Source organism: Tasmannia lanceolata, unplaced genomic scaffold (genome assembly GCF_043159265.1).
Source record: "Tasmannia lanceolata isolate RefF3 unplaced genomic scaffold, GAP_Taslan_0.1 ptg000026l, whole genome shotgun sequence".
Classification (NCBI taxonomy): Eukaryota; Viridiplantae; Streptophyta; class Magnoliopsida; order Canellales; family Winteraceae; genus Tasmannia; species Tasmannia lanceolata.
Window position 1 is genome coordinate 139,143 of NW_027518703.1, and position 21,324 is coordinate 160,466.

General features: G+C 37.4%; 1 long non-coding RNA gene across 3 annotated transcripts; it reads left to right on the top strand.

The window, feature by feature from the left end:
• Window positions 1-17,759: 17,759 nt before the first annotated feature.
• On the top strand, window positions 17,760-19,744 carry LOC143858670 (uncharacterized). Of its 3 annotated transcripts, XR_013238994.1 has the most exons (5): window positions 17,760-17,893; window positions 18,209-18,314; window positions 18,621-18,721; window positions 19,554-19,618; window positions 19,705-19,744. It is a non-coding gene; the product is annotated as an uncharacterized LOC143858670 (long non-coding RNA). The 3 variants fall into 3 exon arrangements; XR_013238993.1 differs by having other exon boundaries at window positions 18,209-18,721; XR_013238995.1 differs by having other exon boundaries at window positions 18,209-18,721; window positions 19,712-19,741.
• Window positions 19,745-21,324: the final 1,580 nt, after the last annotated feature.

Here is a 21,324-nt window from a genome sequence, read left to right on the forward strand (position 1 = left end):
GAGAGACTTTTAGTTTTAGGGCTTTCGAGAAAATGCTAGCTAGGAGGTTAACAGTGGTTGCAGTGAAGGAGGCAGTGAAAACTATGGGGTAAAACATGAAGGTAATATATAACATGATTTTCCATTTTCACCCCTAAAATAAAATGCAATGAATGTCGTTGCTTTGTAAATGACTAAAGAACAGCACCATTTTCCTGATATTTTTCTCATGTGGGCTCCATGATGCACGTGGCGCCCCAACATAGTGATTGGGAGACTATTGATCTGGTGGACCATCATGAGTGACTTTCGTGCTTGCGGGTCTCATGCCCAATGTCACATGGGTCCCACAGAAAAATGATACCCGGGCCCATGCCAAAGGGTAATCCCATTCCCAACTCTAAGGCCTCAAACTTAGACCATGCTTCCCTAGCTAGTAGAAATAAGGAAATGTTGTAGGGTGCTATGGACTAAATAGGTGTTTCCTAACTCTGACTCAAGAGTTGATTTGGAGATGGAAGATGACTAGCTTTGCCTCTTTCTTGGTATGGTTCTTTGGCTAATCACTCCTTTTGTGGTCTTCTAGATCATTTGGATGGAGAGGAATTCTTATATTTTCAATGATAAAAATTACATCTCTAGATGGAATCAGATTTACATCAAGGGGCCCTTGGGCTATTCTGTGGACATCATAAGAAACTGGGGGTTGATGCTAGATTGGCTCCGGCCCTATAAGCTAAAGTGGTAGCAAGATGAAATCTTCCCCCAATGAATGTCATCAAAGTCAATGTTGAAAGGAATTTGATGCATTTTAGGAACTCTGTAGGTGACATCATCTTCTCTTTTGCTAGACCAATTGATTATACGGATTCCTCAAAAGCCAAGGTCGGCGCTCTCAATCAGCACTTGAGCATCATTCTTAATCAAATGGAAGGTAGATTGGAAGTAGAAAGCAAGTCCTCTAACATGATGTTGTGGGCTAAAGGAGGTAGCAATGGTCAGTGGAGGCTAGCCAATGAAATCAAAAACTTGTATTCGTATAGGATTATCCCTTTGTGCACTCATTTCTAAAAGTGCCAACAATTTGACCGATCGTCTTGCCAAATCAGAAACCTCTAACAATTCTTTTTATGTGTGTTTGTAATCCATCTCTTTATTAATAAATATTGCCTTCCTAAAAAATAAATATTATATGAGGGTCCAAAAAAGTAGAAATAAGGAACACAATATGTTTTACAAAAAATCCAACTTTATCAATTATAATGAATTTTTTGTTTTTGAAATATTAATATATTGAAGGAATGAACCGAGAAGGTTCACAGAATACAAAGAAAAGGAAAAAGAAAATACAATTTACGGAGGGAGATAATCAAACCACTCTAAACTAGCCCTGCTAACCCCATATTTGGCAAGGGAATCAGATTCGCCATCTGTCGATCTCCGAATATGTGAGAAAACTGCAGCCAAATCATAAACATAATCCAAATATCCATAAGACTGAGGAATCTCCACGGCGGCGGAGCAAAACCCGAAAGCCACTTCACCACATTTGCCGAGTCCCCTTCTACTATCAGCTTGTCCAGGATGAGTTTATCTAAATGTAATATTCCGGAATAAGCCGCTTTTACTTTTGCTTCAGAAGAATCGCTTATACTGATTGGACCGGAAAAAGCCCAAACCACTTCACCTCTATCATTCTTAAGAAGACCACCAATTCCAGCTGCACCCGGATCCCAAAAGAAGCACCATCAAAATTAAGCTTGAAGAAACCCACGGGAGGAAGAGCCCAATTTTGAATCACCTTAGATTTGGAAGACGCCTCATTGCATATGATTTGCCAACCCTCCCACAAATCATAGGTAGAAACCGTACAGAAGAGATGAGAACTTTTTGCCCAGTGAATAGCCAGAGCAATAATCTTCAAATATAGACCATAGGAAGATTTTGCCTTCCCATTAAAGATTATCTCATTACGCTCTTTCCAAATGGACCACCAGACTGTCAATAAACAAATTTTCCAAAAAATCTTGCCTTTTTTCTTCCAAGGAACATTTTATTGATTTGAATAGGAAAATTATGTATATACAAATAAGTTTGTTTAAGGAAAAGAAAAAATATCCTTGGGGCCAATTTGGATTGCAGGAATTTTCTGAAAAAGTTTGGAAAGGAAAAATACTTCTAAAGTTTCCTAGTTTTTCAACACAATGTGAAAAACTTGAACCAACCCTATTCAATTTTTTACATAGAAAGACCTTCAATTTATGATAATATCCCTCTATATTAACCACAATCATATCATTTCCCTCTAAATTATAGAAAGAAAAATCGGTTCAAAAAAAAATGTGGAAAGAAAAAATATTCCTAGGATAAAATTTTCGGTTAAAAATGTTTTTCTTGCAATCCAGAAAGGGCAAGTCAAATTTCTAAGAGTTGAGTAAACACAAATGTGTCGATTAATGGATCAAGTTGCCATGATTTTGAAGCACAAATCGACTATCTAAAGATGGGCATTCAAATTTCTAACAATTTGAAGCTAATCAGTGTCCACGCATTCGCTAGGCATTCTCAGGCTATTCTCAGGCCCCATTGGGACTGCAGACTCAAGTGATGTGGGGATAAGAGCTATTTGTCAAGGAATTAGGTTGATTGATGAAAACATACTCAATCAGGTAATAGTTGTTAACTTACCAACTTCTCCAAAAGCTTAAGTTGTTGGAGAAAGGCATTATTTATCTTTTATATTTTAACACTCCCCCGCATGTGTGACCCACTTGGCAAACACGTGGCACATGAGGTCCCACTTTGGGCAGACCATCGCATGTGGATTTTTGCTATCGAGGAGGTTTGAACTCGAGACCTTTGGTACCAAGTTAACTCACCAACTTCTCCAAAAGCTTAAGCTGTTGGAATCAGGTAATATTGGAAGGGGATTCGCTGAACATGATAACATGGTTGAAGGGGACTATTCCGCATCCTAGGCGATTTGCACGTTGGATTGGTGAATATTGGATGGAGTAGAGGTATCCTCCATCTCTTTCCATCATGTATGAAGATTAATGAACGGTGAGGCAGATAGGCTAGCAAGGGATGGAGCAAGTCTCTAGGCCGGCTTTGGAAATGTTGATTTCCTCCCCCTTTGATTTGAGATTTGGTGTACTTTACACTTTTCTTTGTATTCTCAGGTTGAAGATTGATCATCTTGATCGTCAGGTTGATCCCCCGGTTCTTATTTCATTTATTCCAATTCTTTATATATCTTTCACAAAAAAAATAAAAAATAAAAATAAATCAGTGTTCTAAAACTCTCCTTAATAGTAGGGGTGGCAACGGGGCGGGTCGGGGCCGGATGTTGGGGTCCCCTACTCCTTCCCCTCTGCGGGGAATTTCCCCCCTCCCCTTCCCCTCCCCACTGCGGGGATGGTGGGGAATCCCCCTCCCCTCCCCACGGGGAATATCTAATCCCCATCCCCTCCCCTTCCTCGCCCCGCATCTTCGGGGACAATCACTTCAGGCATGTAGCGGCTTGGCTGTTGCATGTGAGAGTAGCCACACAACCCACATAGGCTAAGATTTTGTCTTATTCACTTTAATAACATGGGGACAAAGGTGGTTGCTCTCAGATTCATTTAATTGATCAATAGTCCCTAGCAGATCCCTAATTCCCAATCCCACTTGCCAAAAAGTACTATACGTGCCACACGATAGGAAGATCCAAACCGTCCATTTGATGGGCACACCATACTACCATAGGCATAGGATGATCCAAACCTTTCACTTGATGGGCACATTGTAGGATAATCCAAACTGTCCATTTGATGGGCTACAACGTAAATAGGTTGTGGCCCAAAAATCATTTCCATAGGATAATCCCAACCCTCTGATCTATAGAGGAATTGCATATTATGGTACCTTCTATAGATCGGAGGGTTGCAATCATCCTATGGAAATGATTTTTGGGCCGCAATCTATTTACGTTGTGGCCCATCAAATGGACTGTTTGGATGATCTATGGTGTGGCCTGTAAAGTACTTTTAAATTGTAGCCTATCAAATGGACGGTTTGGATCATCCTATGGTGTAGCCCATACATTGCTTTTTGAAAAATAATGGACTATACGAGTGCACACCATATAAAATCTCATCACTCATCAGAGAGATGTTACCTTTATTTGGGGGAGGGAGATTTTCAAAGAATTTAATGTTGCCTTACAGTGATGGTTCGATGGAGAGATTTTAGGGATTTCTAAGGGTAATATACTAATATAATGAGGGACAATGCCCAATGGATTATGGGTAAAAAAAAACATAAAAAGCTATTTCAGGGACAAAACTGTACTAATGGAAATTATGCAAATTTTGGGGGAATCTTGTAGATATGTTTTGATCCAAGGGGTTTCTAGTAGTTTTCTCAACATAAAAAAACACTTAAAAAAATACAAGAAAAAAATGGCATTAATGCGGAGTGGGGCGGGGCCACTCAATCCCCTTCTCCTCCCCTTCCCCTTCCCCTTCCCCACTCAAATCGGGGAATCCCCTCCCCAAGCCAAGCGGGGCGGGGCGGATCCCCACTTTTCCGGGTGAAATTGCCAGCCCTACTTAATAGGTAATGTAGGGGCCATGTCTGTCATTTTCAGTAAGATAAGGAGAATATAGTAATTCTATAAAAGATAGTTTTGAAAACAAAAATCTGGGCAGCGGGCAAACCTGCCCGCATTTTCTTTTCTTTGTTTTTTTCCTTGTAAAAGAAGGACATAGTACAGATTTCATGTCTCAAACTTTTCAACTGTGAAGATTATGTGAAAGACTTTTTTGTACATGAATTCATGCCTTGGGCAGCAATTTCAAAATTCCAATCTACTGGATTTTGCCTTTATTTGGTATAAATATACGAAGAATAATGGAGAAGTGAACAATGTAATCACTCAAATAGGAAATAAAATTGGTCTATAACTTAAAGATAGAGTAATTCCATAGGGAACTTTGTCTAAGTACGAATTTTCTGTTTTTCATGTAAGCTGTGGTTTTAGTATAAGATAGAGCAACAATAGTAGTAAGAGAAATTATATCTGAAACCCCTTTTTTTAATAATTTCACTCCTCACTTTAGTAATTCTAGACTGAAGGGAACCCTTGCAAAAAATAGGTGAAAGGGCTCTCCTATCGGAGCCCTTTCACCTCTTTTTTGCAAGGGCTCCCTTCAGTTTAGACTTCCTCTCATTAGAATAGTGGAGAGTAAATTCTTTGATATTTGTAAAAAAAATTCATTTACTCAACATTTTACTGTCTATCAAGTATCAACTCTAGTATCATGTTGATTCTTATAATATCTATTCCATTACACTTGATATTATAAACAAGTCATTTAAAACTATAGAAATTGTATACTCTCTACTCATTTATATTTATTTATCATATTTAATGTTCAAAATAGATTATCTACTTATAGAGAATTTTCATAAGTCCCTACACTTTTTAAATGGGATTGGGACGAGGAGATGTACTTGTACCTTGGTAAGAACTTCCTATGCCTTTGCGTCCCATTGAAGATATCAAAACTTGTTGCGTTGTAGCTATTTGTATTGGAGCCCTATGTCAGAGGCATGATCATAAGGAGTAAAAAAACATATTCTCAGCATACATATTTTGACTTGCTTCTTCATTGTCGGGATGAGCCCTCTCTTAAGCCTGATTTTCTGTATTCCTAGCATTGCAAATAGGGGTGCAACTTGGGGGGTCGGGTTGTGGGCCTTGTGGCCAACCCTAACCCAACCCAAATTAGCATTACCTCAACCCTAACCCGACCAGACCCAAACCCCAGGTTGAGGAGGTTTCGTGAACATCTATGCCCGAGAATTAATGAATTGTGATATAGCGCCGAATAAGCCACTTATCAGACCTAACCCAATACTGCCTTTAAATCCCTCGGCCCCAACACAATCTGTCTAACTCAATTTTCCAAATCAAGTGGGGTTGGGTTCCTATTGGCCCGGGTCAAAAAATACAAAACAAATATAGATATTGGGTTAGGGGTCTGTTCGCGTTCGGGTTCAGGTTTAGGTTGCAATAAAATAATGATAAAATTAGGGAGATGGGACGAATGTCGTTTGGGTCCAGTTGCCTAAGCCCTTAACCTTAAGCCAACCTGGAAACAAATCCTGTTGGCAGAAGTGAGGGCAATCTTACTGGGTATAAGATTATTGGCGGCAAGCGAGTTGGACAATCTTATAGTTGAGAGTGATTCCTGTTAGAGAAGTTGAGGGTACTGTTTTTGATAGAAAATGAATGATATGGTTAAGTTAGCCTTAATTCCTAAATATAAAAATGACTTAGTAGATAGATGTAAAACATGCATGTTATAAAGAGGCGGAATGGCTTCGGAATTTGTTAATGGAAATTCCATTATGGCCTAAACTAATGCCATCGATTTATGTCAACTGTGATAGTCAGGCCACACTATCAAGAGCATATAATCATGATTATAATGATAAGTCCGGACATATAGGACTTAGACATAGTACTATAAGAGAGTTACTTACTAATGGAGTAGTAACTATTAATTTTGTGAGATCGAGCCAAAACTTGGCCGATCCATTCACTAAAGCTCTTGAGAGAGCCGGTGTGTAAAACATCATTAGGGATGGGGTTAAAGCCATTAACCAATAGTCACCAACGATGAAACCTCAACTCAACACTTGAATAAACATCAAATCTTGAGTTCAATGAGTCTAAGTACATCATATGGAGTGATTGTAAGCACTATAATATGTATTATTTGCCATCTCAAGATAAAGTGCTTGGTACATATAATGTTTAAAAGGAGAAGGCTAAGTATTTAAACTCTTAATATGCTTATAATATAGTGTTAAAGTGTTTTAGTTACAGGGGCACTCTTGATAAGCCTACCTATGTGAGTGTGGGAGTGGTGCCGCTTCCTATGAGACCTGACTAGTCTCTATGGCGCACATGAAACCAAGATATAAATTTACAAGGCCAATACATGTGTCGGTTTTTTAGAAATTGCCCAAAGAGGTGAAATCTTGTGTGTGAGACGTGTCCGGTTAACCAAATAGAATAGCTAGTTCAAATATACGTCCACTATGCAATTCTGGTTAACTTTGATGTATTTTCACTAAGTGAAAGTTCAAATCGAAAGATACCGTCATTTATGCATAATATTTCCAAGCCTGATGATAAAATTTTCTTTGGTTTTGAAAATGGTGGGGGATTGTTAGTGATTTTGGATTTTCAAAATCTTATATTTTGCCATGTTTTAATGTTTTTGGAAAATGTTTTCTCAATAGCGTTTGGGAAAAAGAAATGTTTTCTTGTAAAGGTTTGCTCTTTTACAAAAGGATGTAGAAGTGTAGTTGAAAAGATAGTCCCGTACAGAATGAGAGAAAGGACAGAGAATGGCTATAAAGCATTACACTTCTCTACTACTTGTTTGATTGCACATTGGGTTGAACCCATGGTTGGACCCGAGGGACGGTGCATCTCACCGTTTGCACACGAGCACGCGCGCGCGCGGCGAGAGCAATGGGCTATAGGGCCCATAGTGACGTTTTATTGGCGCTTTTTTATGCGCACTTTGCACTTCACACGGTCGGATGGGTGGGCTGAATGGTTCGATTGGGTTGGGCTTCAACTCGGGCCTAACGGTCGGCCTAGCGGGCCCAATACTCCAACGGTCAAGGAGTGTGGTCAAATGGGTTGTGTCCCCTCCTCCAACAGTCAAGAGCCAAGGGGGTGCGATCCGCACCATAGATAGTTGATCTAACGATGACGAGGTTGGAGAGAGGTTTTACTCAAACCAACAGTCACCTTTAAGATCGATCAGGAACGTTCAATATCAAATGGGTGCGATCTAACTGTCAGATTTTAAACTTCTGGAAAGGTGCCCTGTAGAGGTGTTTTTCACATAGAAAAGACACCAGGTCGTCTATAAAATGTGCAAAATTCGGTCATTTCATTACAGAAACGAATTGGCAATTCTGACAGACTTTAAACTCTCTTCTACATTCTTTCAAAATCCCCAAATAGTTCTACATACTATTTTTCTTTTGTTTACTGTTCTAGATATTGTTCTTCTGCAAAAACAGTATCTGAAAATTTCTCTAAGGCTTGAAATTTCGGAAGGGCATTTCGGGTTTGATTCCGCTAGTGCGAGGCGTCATCAAACATTAGTAGGGCTTCCCTACTAGGCTTCATTGTATCTTGGAGGCAATTCGTGGATCCCCTTTGCACACTACTGGTGGGGGCGAATCTTGTCTTAAGAAAAGTGATATCACGCCTTGAAGCAACAGTAGTTTATGTTTTCTATCACCAACAGTACCCTCAAACTCTTTAATGCTTTATAAGCCCTTCTCGTTCCTTTCTCTCATTCGATACGGGACTATCTTTTCAAGTACACTTCTACATCCTTTTGTAAAAAAAGCAAATCTTTCCAATAAAACATTTTCCAAAAACCCTAAAACATGGCAAAATATAAGATTTTGAAAATCCAAAATCACTAACAATTCCCTCAATGTTATCAGATAGTTGGACGGTAAGTTTACACATCCAGGGAGATTCTCAGTGTGTATGGATGAGATCTCGGACAAGGTGGAAGGACACCGGGTTCGCTTCCACACGTTAGGAGGTTGGCTAATGGAGATGCATATCGTCTAGCTCGTGAAGGGGTATTCATAGCATTACTTGAGGTTTCTGATTTTCTCCCTCCTTAACTATGGACTTATCCTCTATCCCTCACATCCATCGTCTCTCTATCCTCCTCATCCTTTGTTTTGTTTCTGTGTTCCCATGACTGTCTCCGTTGTGGTTTTGCTTCTTAAATTAAGTTGAATGATTTCCAAAAAAAAAAAAAATCAAATCTGTCTGGCTTTTCCCAACCCAACCCGATCCAAAATCGGGTTGAACCGCCAGACCCAAGTTGCACCTCTAATTGCAAAACACTTTTCTGAGCATAATACTCATTTCTTTAATCTGTTATTTTATCAAAAAATTCACTTTTGCTAGTTATTATAATTCATATAGATTCTATAAGTTTGTATTATCTATTATTTTATATTATTAAACTCCAAAGAGAAAAGTGCCATTTCCAAAATGAGGATGTAGATATCATGCCCTTTCATTTATTAATAATTATATCAATTGTTGTCACGTAAGAATCGCGTAGAGAGAAAGAACAATCTCAAACTTGCTATTACAAGGGAGAAATTGAAGACCACTGAAGTGTCCAATCGGAAACATCTAGGAAATGTTTATGTTCTTCTTCATTTGATAGTTTTATTTTAATTTGTGCTATAAGTTATTTAAATAATACGAGAAACAAGAGGTACATGCACATTATCCCACAGGGATAGCTGGGATAGAAGTAGATAGCTGCTAAGGAATGCTCCAAAGTAGAGTCATATGATCCTTAGTCTGCGTTTTCTGGCTTCGTTTGTGAACTAGTATTGGATCAAGTCAGCCATGGATTGGACAAGGGGTTGAATTTAAAGATGAAACTTTACGAAATGCTAGAATAAGCATAAATACACACTTCAAAACCATCACATAAGCAAAACTACCATCTATAATGGTTTAAAATTTTCGAACACCTAGTGACATGGCATGTCGCACATACCAGCTGATAATTTCAAGATGCAATGATATTCCAATAATGGTTGGCATTTGTAGAGGCAATGTATACGGATATTTGTATCCAATCTGAACTTAGAACAAAGAGATGAGTAATCATGTTCCAACCAAGTCAATTTTTTTAGTTTGAAATTTTTTGAAGAGCATCTTTTCACCCCGTAGAATGAAAATTCTTGAGATTCAAAGGAATGATGAATGAGTTTGCTGAATCTTTCTTGTGGGCTAGGGATGAATTCATGGTGTTTCAGATAGAAGCTAGTATATAAGTGCATAGGGTCTCGCACAGGGTGTTAAAAAAACGAGATCAAAGCGCAAAAAACTAAAACCCAAGAAATACAAATTACACAAGGTAGATGAGATATAAATTTTGATAAGACCTGTATAACAAGTATATTCTAATAGGACTTGTATAACAAGTCATATACTTGTGTGATTTGTATGATTACTTGTGTAATTTGTACGATAATGAGACATGTATACATATATGACTTGTTATCGTATAACGAGTATATTCTAATAAGACTCGTATAACAAGTCAACAACCCAAATTAGAAACTTAATTAAAACAAACTCTATAACAAATTAGAAACTTCTTTAAGTACCAAATTAAGGTCTTAGTTTAAACTAGGAAAGATCCATATGTGGGCCCGCATTCACCTGGCCCCTTCGGCACACGGGTAGAGTCGGCGATGACTCTCAACACGGGTTCAGTCCACAATTAGGGATTATCTTATTTTGTTTTTTTTATGGCTGCGACTATCTTACTTTGTAGATATAAAAATCCAAATGAACACATGTCTTACTTTGTAGATATAAAAATAATCCAAATGAACTCGTAGTACACGATTATTTTAGGGAACTGCTAATGACTCTAATCGCAAGCATGGGGTCTATACAATATTGCATAAGGGACCTTTTGTCTGTAACATATCAGACCTAACAAAACCCATAAACAATCATGATATTGTAAGCCATAAATAAATAATCATTAATTCAAATAAAATATCCAAACAAAAATGTCTTTTGCATAAATACACACAAACAATTGAGTAAAGATTGGGGAAGGGCCGTTTGGAAGTGGAAAGTAATTCTTCTAACATAATTTTGTATACGCAACGGGGACATGGAGATTTATCAATCTCATGGATGAGATTAAAGATCTATATATGCATGCATGTGGTGTATTCTCATTTTCTCTAATCCTTACAAGCGTAAATGATTTGGCAAATTACCTAACAAAATCAAGGTTTTCTAGTGTCTCACTGTATTTGTGGCCATCTTTACTCCCGAAGTGCACTTGTAATCCTTTATTCTTATTAGAATTGTTATCTGCATCTTTAAAAAAAAAAACAATTGAGGAAAAATTGCATGCTGCGCGAAACGGGACAAAATTTAAAGGATGTTCATGAGTAGAGAAAGAAGGAACCCTACCACCTGCAGGGAGTAACCTCGTAGAATAAGGATGTAAATAGTCAACAAGGAGGAGACAAGCCTTGTAATTACCTGGAACTTACCTTGTAGAATAATGATAAGTGTTTAGTAGACTGTCAAACTTTGTCGAGTAGTTAACCCGTACAGGTGTCTCTTTGGCTTAAGTCATGGGTTTGCTCCCCATTGACGCGAGCTCGAGTCCCTCCGGGGCTTACCCGACGCGTGTGGTTTCCAGGTGATTGCGCGCATCCATAGGGAATATATTGGGAAGGGGATACTGGCTTAGCCGGAAGCGTGAATAATGAGTCGAGGTCGATTAATATCAACACCGATCGGAATAAACCTTCGAATCCACGAAGGGGTGTTCAACGAATCCACGGAGAACTAGTAAATATCACTTTCTCTAACCAAGAAAGAAGAAAAATTTTATTTCAAAAAAAAAAATCAATCATGAAACAAGCCTTTCACGTAGCTATAAATAAACTAATAACTTCCTGCTATAAACAAAACTCTTAAACTCCTATTCTCAAGCTTATTGGATAGCTACCAAACCCCTAATTAAACTCCTCATAGTTTTCATGCCCAATTAGTTTTCGTTTCCAATTGTTGCAACAAAACGTTAGATACCCTGTGTCATCCCAAAAAATATATATAAAAAAGAAAAAAAAAAATTGTAAAGTAACAAAAAAGAGGTGTCATTACCAATACAGAGAGAGAGAGAGAGATAGAAATTGTGGGTTTTTGCTTGGATTTTGTAGACAAGTTCTCCATGGACAAAAGCTAGGAGACATACTAGAGAGAGTCTTCTTGGATTTCAAAACTCTATATAGGCTGAGTTGCCACCCAAAAGCCCAGTAAAACCCTGAGTCCTTGTCTTTTGTGCAACCAAACATGGCCTAGGCTTAGCATTTCTGTAGTTGTTTTCCTTGGAGAGTTGTAAATGTTCACAAGAGGACAAGGGGTACTAAAATTATATTTCCACCCCCTTCTCTGCTTTTCCATCTCTTATGTTTTCAAGAAAAGACAACCAAAAGGTGGAAAAAGGCATTTGTGAAGATTCTAGGGTTAGGGTTTCCAGAACTTAGGAGGTGCAAAATTTAGGGTTTTTCAAATTAATCAGGTCGGATTTGTGGATTTTTCGAGGCGAGGACTCGGATTATTGAATTGTTGTAACTTGTAAGTAGAGTTTTGAATTCAGTCTCCATTTTAGATTCTCCATTTTTAAGTGATTCTTTATAAGATTCTAGGGTTTCTGCTTAGGGTTTCATGCATTTTTATACAAAAAACGAGCAAAAGGTTTACACTTTTTTTGTCGTATTTAAGTAAAAGAGTTCTTATCGAACTCGGTGATTTTGAACTTCAAACAAAGGAAACAAAATTAGCAGAGTCTTCATTCAAATCTTCCAAAATTATCAGTTTTTCAATATCGAAGAGCAAAAATATATCTCAGAGAGAGGTAAAATAATCAGATCATTCCCCATCTGAACTAGTAAAGATTGAATTTTGAACAGTTGTGTAATTCTATCTTTTCTTTATTCATAAGAAGATCAAAGCTCTTTCCTTTATTTGAATATAAGCCCCCTAGTTGGATTTTTGTTCAACCATGTAATAACTCAGGGGTCTAAGTTTTTAGATTTTAGCAATTGTGAAAACATTAGAGAGTTGGGTTTTTAAGGGGAAATTTGAATTCAAATTCCTATTTGTGACAAGTGATTGTATGGATATTGCTCTGATTGAAGCAGCTATTAGAAATCCTGAATGAGAGCTTTACTGCCCAATGACTAGGCTAATATTCATTTGTTTTTGCTTGTGGTGGTGTGATTACATGGTGACTATTTCAGTTAATTGTTTATTTATTTGTTTGGTAGATTACCTGCCTATGTTTGATAATTTATGTATTGTTTATTCATTTGTTGGTAGATTACCTGCCTAAGTTTGATAATTTATGTCTAATCACTGTGTCAGTGCTTGTGAGAGGTGGGGACATTCCTTTTACCTTTTCTATTAAAATTTGTTCTTCTCTTCACATGGTTGTGGGGTTTGATTCCTTTTCTTCTTTATTTGTCATTCTCCCTTTGGTGGGTGCCTACCAAAAGGGAATTTTATATTCTTGTTTGCACATATTTTTACTGCTCTGTCCTCTAAGGAGAGAACATACATTGTATTCAAACAAGAAATAGTATTCACTTGTCATCTTGGTCCTGTCTTACATAAAACTGCACACTTCCCACAGATGGGAGGATATCATCTCACTCTAATGCCATATATAGGAAACATTTCTACCATTTCATTTATGTTATTTACTTATTTACTTTTTTTCATAGACAAGAAAAAATCCTGTGTCACCTACACTCCAAAAATGGATACTGTACCTTTGTCGGACACTACCTAAAGTGTTAAACATGGGAAAAACTGCAAATTACATTTGAACCTGAGTGTGTTAGGTGATCTTTCCACTACTCTGTAATGCATACATGTTTACAGTATATAAATATTCCTTTATAGTTTACTGATTACGTGTGTAAATTAGACGTATAAGTCACTACTCAAACAATGTATGTAATATTTGTATTTCCTTGAACAATTGATAAGATCCTTGTTGTATAAAAATACGTATGGAATAGGGATACAGCTTTTTCCATGAGGTTTCTATAGTTCTATTGTATTACGCATGTGGTGTAGCTTCATGTTCATGTAAGTCTTTTCGTAATCACTGTTTTAACTCGGCCTTGTCGAATTGGCTTTGCCCCTAGCTGGTCTATTAAAAACTCCTTTGACTTGCCTGAGTCAATAAAAAACTCGCTGTATCAATCATTGACTCGCTGGAAGTTGACTCAGTTTTTACCTTGGGCAAGTTTTTTTCTGAACACTGTTCTTAATAGGGAAAGTGCAAATGTAGGCTACGTTGGTTTCCTTTTTCTTTCATTCCTGTCATGTTCTTGACATCCTATGTGCCAAGCAACTTCAGAGTTTGTTTTATGACTAACCTTGACCCATTCTTTATAACATTTTTTAAGAGAAAAATACAATGAATGTCTAGATCATAAGGGACTCTAGGAGCAGACAATGTATAACATATGTTGGTTGAGGTCAGTAGTTTCATACTTTCTATCTCTTGGGAGATTGCCAGGTTTGATAATCTTTCGCTTGAAAACTTTCACTCCATATGAGTTCTTATGATAGTTTTATTCGATTCTCATACTAGAAATAAAGAAATCTAGAACATATTTTTTTTTTGAAAGTTGACATATCTATTGATAATAATAGAAGTACAGAAGATATGGGGACCAGTAGTCCCCCATCCCTCCCAATTACATAATAAAAGCCAAAAACAAAATATCACAGGTCTATACTACCCCAACCTACCAATCCCAGGTTGAGAGAGAAACACGGATAGCAGATGACTCAACACGCGAAAGACGAATGTTTCTCAAGCACCACAAGTACAGCATTAATCAGACCCTATTCCACCCCCTAATGGTTTGCTCATCCAAACGGAATAAATCCTCCTCCTAAAATTCCCAAATCTCATTAATAAAATTCTCCGCCACCCCCGTAATTATGATTCAATTATACCCAAACTGTCAGGTTTTCTACTATGATGGATTTACTTTACCGCCAACTTCTTCTTCTCCGACCCCAAACCCCTAAAATTGATACTTCATTTGAGGATCTATTATGGTAAAAATATCCTCCGACGAATTTCCTTCACCACCAGTTCCTTTCTTTCCTACCCCAAACCCTTAATGTTCCAGAATAGTGTTTTCATTTGGAAACAAGGTAAGTTCGCCCAAAGTAACCTTTAGAACGTGCTTGTCGCAAGATCTTAAGTTGCTTTTTCCTTTTTCCAAAATTTGTTACGTTTGAGCGTCCCTTTCGATCCCTACTCTCAATTGCCTTAGGCATCTTCAATGTGCCACCCATATCCTCCTTAAACAGGAGACCCAGATCATCCCCCATCGCCGGCGAGGAATTGAATTCATCATCACAAATGTCTTCCCTCGGTGATTCTTCTCCTTGACAGCGAGCTAGACAGGCTTCAATATTTCCAGCCAAATCCTTCTCAAGAGTTTTTAGTTGAACAGCTTATGGGGAATATCTCCTATCCCTGAGCCATTGGCATCCGGGTTATAGAACCGGCCTTATCGACTTGGTTTTGCCCCTAGCTGTTCAACTAAAAACTCCTTTGACTTGCCTGAGTCAATAAAAACTCACTGTATCAATCATTTACTCGCTGGAGTTGACTCAGCTTTACCTTGGGCAAGTTTTTGTCTAAACACTGTTCTTAATAGAGAAAGTGCAAACGTAGGCTACGTTGGTTTCCTTTTTCTCTCATTTCTTGTCGTGTTCTTAACATCCTATGTGCCAAGCAACTTCAGAGTTTGCTTTATTACTAACCTTAACCCTTTCTTTATAACATTTTTTAAGAGAAAAATACAATGAATGTTTAGATCATAAGGGACTCTAGGAGCAGACAATGTATAACATATTTTGGTTTAGGTCAGTAGTTTCATACTTTCTATCTCTTGGGAGATTGCCAGGTTTGATAATCTTTCCCTTGGAAACTTTCACTCCATCTGAGTTCTTATGATAGTTTTATTCAATTCTCATACTAGAAATACAGAAATCTATATTGTCTGACTGCAAATTGATATATTGATACTCGATTTTGATCGCAGTTATGGTGGTAGATACATTTCTTTAGAATATACGGACAGAGTTGGAGAGCTGGCTAAAAACCATGGCATTAAGCTCCATATCGATGGGGTACGCATTTTCAATGCATCGGTCATAAGTAATTATTTCTCAATGCCTGAAATCTGAATGATGAATTAAGTTATTTCATGCTATTGTAGCCATCTTAATGCCTTTTTAGCTTTTGTGCATGCTAAGTAATTTCGTCATCCTTGTTAGTTGTTACTTCTTCATTTATGCATCTTTAATCAGAGTTTTTATATGGTGCTCGATCTGGCGTGCTCATGCAAGAGGTACCACCCTTGATATTTGATCCAACAACAGCCCCCCTTTCATCTTTTTAAGGGGCTGCTGATGGATCAAATATCAAGGGTGCACCATATAATTTCTCCTTTAATCATATATGAGGTTAAATATATTGTGTCCATACATCAGCCGTAAGTAATTATTTCTCATTGTCTGAACCCTGAATGGTTAAGCTATTCCATTGTATGGTAGCCATCTGATGCATTTTAACTTCTATGCATCCTATGTATTTTCAACATCCATGCTACCTTTCTATTTATGCATCTTTAAGTATATTTTAGGTTAATGTGTTGTATCCCATACATGTTTGATTTATTCTTTTGCATGAAAGCTTTCTATGAATTTTCCAGTGCGACTTGGTGCTATTTCTTTCTTAATTTTGCTTGGACCATAACCATATATGAACTCGTGGATCACAGTAAACAGGGCTTCACCTGAGTATGGGGCCCTGCTCTAGGGATCACGTTCCTAGCTCGTGTATTTATTTTTCTTGCTTGTTGTGAGTTTGTCTTCAAGGTATCATGAACCTAGTTGTTCTGCCCTTTTCCTTAGACATTGGTCTAAAGATTGGGCTATGGTCTTGTTCCTGATATTGTATCATCTTTCTTTATTTAGTATACTGGTAGGGGTCCACCTCACCCCAGCTTACCCATAAAAAAAAAAGAAAATAACCATATATGAACTGGGAAAACTTGAAATGAGAAAACCATAGCAACCCATAGAACTACATTACATTGATCTACCCTATTATATGAATGATTAGGCTTGGAATCCCCAGCTCATGAAAGTGGAAATACAACTCAAAATGCCCATATTTCCTGGTACATTTAGATCATGAAATACAATGAATGGCGAATGTCTTATCTAACTGACATGATTAGGCCCAATTTGTAACTTGGGAAATTATATCAGCACTCCAGATTTTGATAATAGCACTCTTCATTTTATTAAACACATTTTTTATTGGATGTTGATAATTTTTAGGAACTGTAACAGCATTTTTCAACTAATTTGGGAAGTGTAAAGAGGAGTTCCATTATTAAATAAGGGAGTTCGAATATCACTTCCCTTTAATTTTCCTAGTTATTATTAATGTACGCCTTAAATTTTGTATTACTCTGTTTTTGTTTTATCTTTTCTTCAGTTTTCACTATTAATGTTTTCTAATCTTTCTTGCATATTCATGCAATATCATCTCTTCTTGCACAATCATGCAATGTCATCTTTTTTGGACAATCATGCAAAATTATCTCTTAAACCAGTTGTCTCAATATATAGCTATAAATTGTTCAGCTGTTTTACAAATGGGAAGTGATATTTACGCCCCTTTTCATCACCAGGGACACCCAGCATCAGTGTATCAATGGCAAAAAGTGGGCTCATGTACTTTATGTCAGAAAAATCGAGAGGCTTTGATTGCAAAGTACACTAGCAAATGGGTGTCCCTGGTGATAAAAGGGGCGTAAATATCATTTCCCTTTACAAATATTGTTATTTCTCTATCGTACAGTATGACTTGATTCTTTGTATGTTTTAACTCTTCACCAAATTTGCAAACCAGGTGTGTCTTTCTAAAGGTTTGGGTGCTTCTGTTGAATCTGTCATTGTAGTCTCAAAAGGCTTTTTTACCAAGATACTGATGAAATGGTTCCAGTACTAAGTGTTTTATCTAAAGAGAATTAGTGTAGATCCATTTTTCATTTTCTTTGCAGGCGAAGAGACTTCGGAAAACCCTAGGTGGTGGGATGAGGCAGGTCGGTATCTTATGTGCTGCAGCTTATGTTGCATTGCAAGAGAATGTCGGTAGGCTCGAGGATGATCACAGGAAAGCAAAGATCTTAGCAGGTCTCATTTATATCTTTTGTGTCACCTATAGATAGTTTCCATCATAAGTTCCATTTGTCTATCTAATTGTTTGTGGTGATTTTCAGTCCCTATTTATCATCGTTGACCACTTTTGATCTAAAGCACAGATGTTTGATTTTCTAAACTCAGTTGTAATTACTAGTTTTGTACAAAATAGTGCCACTGCTTTGTTTAGATTGTCCTCATGAGAAGGGATATTCCATCGAGTTATATAGCATGAAATTCTTCTGCAAATGTTGTTTATAATGGAGAATGGTCTGGCTTGATAAATGTATCAATCGCAAACTTGTGCAGATGGACTGAATCAAATCAAAGGACTTAATGTCGACACAGCTGCAGTGGAGACCAACATCATTAGTATCACTAGCTGCAACACTTAATGTGTTTGAATTGAAGCAAGGTTTAAATTCTTGAATCTTCACCTGGACTCCAAATTGATTTAGCATTCAATTGCATTTTCCCATTTTAAAAGGCTTATGGTGTAGTTTGATTTTTTTTTCTTAGTTTCTCAAGTACTTAAACAAGTTTCTGGGTTTTATGAAATCTGAGCTACCGGCCCGATAAATTAAGTCTTGAGTGTCTCAAGTTAATTCAGCAAGTTTCTCAAGAATTCCATGTGCCAGATAAGGTTTACCTTTCTAGGAACTCCATAGTCCATATAATGATTGCAGCCAAGTAAAGAATTTTCTTTTTCTTGTATGGACAGATATTTTTTAATATCATGGAGGATTCAAACATCATGGTGGAAAAGCTCTCCAATATTTTGGAGGAACATGGTATACTTGTGATGGGAGCAAGCTCAGCTAGGTAGGTTTTCAGTTTTTAAGAGCATAGGTGGTTGTCATTTATTACAGTTGAACGTTTTACCCAGAAAATCATGTTTGGGCATTTTTATGCTTTTCTCTTCCTGCCCTCATGATAGCCACAATGTAATTCCATTACAAGTTCTATAGCGTCTTTCAGATTCTGAGTCCAACTCAGCCAAGCCAATAAAAAAAAAACTCATTGACCTTATAAAAATCACCCGAATTGACATCGATTTGGCCTATCTTTTACAATAATACCTGAGTATGACTTGGTATTTGCATTCCAGAAAGAAGGAGTTAGTGGTCGGGCTTTAGACAGACTCTGAACTTAGCATGCACTGTTAAGACTTACATGTGTCGAGTGTAGGAAACTTGGAGCAGGAATTTGCTTCAATGAATTGCAGTCAATTTGAACCACAATCATCCTAATAAATTGATAATGGGCATAACAGGCTTCTGCAATCTTCAGCCCAATCTTTGCTTCAAAGTGCATTTCTCATTGATCAAATAACCAATTGTTTTTCTCTAGACAATAAGGACCTCTGGCTGGTTAAGAGTCTACCATGGCGCTGCTCTCATGATTTAGATGTTTCAAATCATAAAGTACCTTATTTTCTATTCCTCCTTTTGTGCTTTTTTGTTCTTGACACTTCATAGTTCGTAGTAATATAAGAAAAGTTATATAGAATCCATTTAATGTATCTATCAGTCAGGGACTCTAACCTGTACCTCTTGATCACTACTGATCAGTTAGATCTTCCCATTGATCTTATTTTTCAGACCCTCACCATGAATCTGTGCGTTGATCTAACAATTGTTTCTCATTATTTCAGTATCAGGATAGTTCTTCACTTCCAAATTTCAGAGAGTGACGTCCAGTACACGCTCATGCATTCAGGTGATCAATAGGTTCAACAATCTCATCTCATGCATTCAGGTTACTGAAATTTGTTCTCTTCATACCTAATGTCTGGTTAATTGAAGTTTGCAGCAAGCTGTTCTTCGACTATAAGCCGAAACCATTCAAAATGATATGAGGGGGTACTGGCCTCAACTGAAAACAGCTTTCCTTTCTCTTTCTCATGTATTTTCATTAATGAATGTTTATTTTGCTATATTTCCTACTGAAACTCTTAAATCTGTTCTAACTTCTACCTAGTCTTTTCTTCTTTTTGTTACATTAAAGATGTTGAAGTATGAAAATGGCTCAAGAGAAGTGTCTTCCTAACAGCTCTCACTTAAAAATAAAGGAGTAATTGGACAAAAGTAGCAGGAAAAAGAACTACCCACTTCTTGGCTGATTCAAACCATACATCTTATGGGCCCTACTATCAGTGTTTCTTAATAAGGGAATTGCTAGCCAATTTTGCGGAAAGCCATTTCGCGGCTGGCCTTTGCATAGAACAGCCTCACAGGTTGACTTTTTGGCTGATTTTTTGGTGGCTTTCCTCATATGCAAAAGCCAGACGCTAAATGGCTTTCCGCTAAATTAGCTAGCTAATCCCTCTTAATAATGAAGGCTTTCTACTGTTTGAAGATTAGCAATGGAAATCTAATGGATTAAAAATACATTCCACCCTCACATATATTTCAAAGGCTTCTTTACCATTCAAAAATATATATACATTTCAAAGGCTTCTTTGTAACAGCCTAGTATTTTTGTAACAGCCTACTCTCTTAAGAATACAATGAGGACCTGTTTGGATACCTCATGTTTTTTATTTGGATTTGTAATTGAGTTTTGAATACAAAATGAATAGATCCGCCAGCTCATGTTGAGGGAGAGGGGGGAAGGGGGTACTTCTTATTGGAGGGGAGAGGTTGAGGAGCAAAGAGGGTGGAGGAAACTGCCATATCTGTGGATTTCCAGTTACTTATTTCCACAGCATATTTGGAAATCTGATTTTTTTCACTGTCAGTCGCTGATTTGGAAATCAAAGGATTTGATCAAGATCCAAATCACAACACAAAAAGGGCTGCAAATGATACATTTCTGAAGGAAAAATATTCCTGGGAATATTGTTTTCATGATTTAAGGATAAATGATATAATTTAAGGTTAATTCAAAGGGACACCATCATAAACTGAAGATCCCTCAAAATGAAAATTGAATAAGTTCGGTTCAAGTTATCTTCTGGGAAATGATATCACCACAACTATGGTTTGATATCCACGCTAGCCTATCTTGTCTTTTGATGTTTAAAGAGCTGTCAGAAGGATATTACAGTTCCAAAAAGCTCACAAGACATTTAAGAATAAAGAGAGACAAGCTATAACTGCACAAATAACAAAAACAAGGTAGATGTGATGAAAACTTTTTAAGGCTCCATTTTGGTAGCCTTTAATGAAAACAAATCTGCCCTTTTTCACTTTCCTTTCCACCAGGGAGGCGACCAGATGGAGCCTAAAAGCTGAAATAGATTTCCACAGATATCAAACCCCACAAAGGGGATCAAGCCTCTATCCATGGCAGGTAGGACAAAAGATCACAGTGCAGAGGATACATATACAAATCTAACTTACCCACACACACACACACACACACACACACAAAGTGTCAACCAAGCAGAAAAGATTATGTTCAGAATTGAAAAGCAAACAGAA